We start from the raw sequence: 2,210 nt of genomic DNA on the forward strand, positions 1-2,210 counted from the left end.
TCAAAAGTTTGTTTCATTAACAAATCAGAAGTTTGTGTTTACATGGTGAAGCCATAATTATCTTATTCTTTAACGAATATATTCTCATTAATTTTTGTTAGGCTAACATTTAAACATGATATAAAGATTACATTTCCTTAAAACCAGTGAGTTGGATTCAGTGCTCAAGACCCAGGTATGTCCCAGATTGCCAAGAGGTTGATTTCTTGTTTTCATAGGGAGTGGAAAACGAAAAACTGAATTTCTTACTTGAGTGGAATGAAGTATGGTACTTGGGGTCTGAGAGAACAATGGCTGATGGCATTTCATGGTTTGGGAACTGAGAAGGTGGGGCTCCTGAGATGTCTCTTGACATTATATCATGGACCATCTTTAATGGAGAGTAGAGAGGCTTTTGGAAAAAAAAGGAGGAAAGAAAGGAAGAGGAGAAGAAACCAGGAAAGGGTGGTGGGGGGTGGACAAAAATGCCAGAAGAACTGGTTAAGTCACTTTGAAACTCTTTACTTTGTGGTTACTGAGGTGAAATTTTCCATTTCCAATGCCCAAATGAGATTTTCTGCCTTTCCTATTACAAAAGTAAATACCAGCACCTTAATTAATAGTTTTATGCTTTCCCCTCTAAGGTCCAGATTTTCCACTCTGACACTGAGTTTCATCAGAGAAAACCTTCCCGACCTCCAGCTTACCATTCACAGCCCTCTTTCCCAAGTGCCTCTCTCCCTCTTCAGTCTCATCCAATTCACTAGCCAGCTCTACCAGGGTCTGCTGCCTAGAGACCACCCACAGCCTACAGGAAGACTTGTCAACTACAGCTGATACAGAGTCCATCAGGTTAGATTCTAGTGCTGTGAAAAATTTTCTGAAATTTTTCCACAAAGCACTGCTCAGTGTTGAAATTTTAGGTCTAAGAGTAGCAACTCACACTTTGCTTCTTGAATGGCACTAACTTTCAAAATGATGGGTACAGAACCCCAAAACTCTCTGGGATCTCCACTTGTCCAGTCTATAAAATGGGGCTAACACTGCTACTGAATTCCCTGGACAAATTGCAACGCTTTTCATGAATGCATGAAGTGCTTTGAGATCCTCACAGGAAAATTCTAAAGGAGGAATTGGAAAGTATAATGATGTTTTTTTTTAAATTGAAAGCGACAACCAGCATTTAGCGGGGGAATCAGAAGATAGAATTGAGAGCAGGAAGCCCTATATTCATTACAACAGATGGTTTAGTTTTTACTGAATGATGAGGAAGAAGCTGAGTGAATGAACAGCAGTATGTCCTTAAAAGATTCAGCAGCCATCCAATTACACAGGAACAATCTAAAGACTTGGACTGGTCTGTATTATGCAAAATGAAGCATCCCTACTGGGTTTGACTTCAGCTGGTTGAAGTCATAAGCATAGTGTTCCATTATTAAATAACACTGGTACAATTACTACTGACATGGCTTTAAAAAGTAGGATTTCATTCAAATTCCTAGCACAAGAATAAGTCACATAGCAAGTCTGTAATAAATGTCTGTTGAAAAAAAAATAGTGAATGATTTTCAGTTCAAGGGATTGTTTTCTTTTTTTTTTTTTTTTTTTTTCAACGTTTTTATTTTTGGGACAGAGAGAGACAGAGCATGAACGGGGGAGGGGCAGAGAGAGAGGGAGACACAGAATCGGAAACAGGCTCCAGGCTCCGAGCCATCAGCCCAGAGCCTGATGCGGGGCTCGAACTCACGGACCGCGAGATCGTGACCTGGCTGAAGTCGGACGCTTAACCGACTGCGCCACCCAGGCGCCCCCTCTTTTTTTTTTTTTTTTTTTTTTAATTTTTTTTTTTTCAACGTTTTTATTTTTGGGACAGAGAGAGACAGAGCATGAACGGGGGAGGGGCAGAGAGAGAGGGAGACACAGAATTAAGGGATTGTTTTCTTTCACTGCTTAGTCTTCCCTTAGCTCTTGCCCACCTCTGCTTTTTCTTTCCTTTATAAAACATAATCATACATTTCATATGAAATACAAAACATCCAGGGAAGTCCAGAACACAATATAACAGACCTGTTTTCCACCACTAAGATTTAGCAGATATTAACATTTTTCAATATGTTTGATCTCTCTCTCTTGTGTAGACATACAAGATTATATAGATATATCTTCACCCCTCATCTTCACCCCTCCTCAGAGGTAAAAACTTATCTGAAATTGTTTTGCATCATTTTTGT

This window comes from Lynx canadensis, chromosome C1 (genome assembly GCF_007474595.2).
Source record: "Lynx canadensis isolate LIC74 chromosome C1, mLynCan4.pri.v2, whole genome shotgun sequence".
NCBI classification, from domain to species: Eukaryota; Metazoa; Chordata; class Mammalia; order Carnivora; family Felidae; genus Lynx; species Lynx canadensis.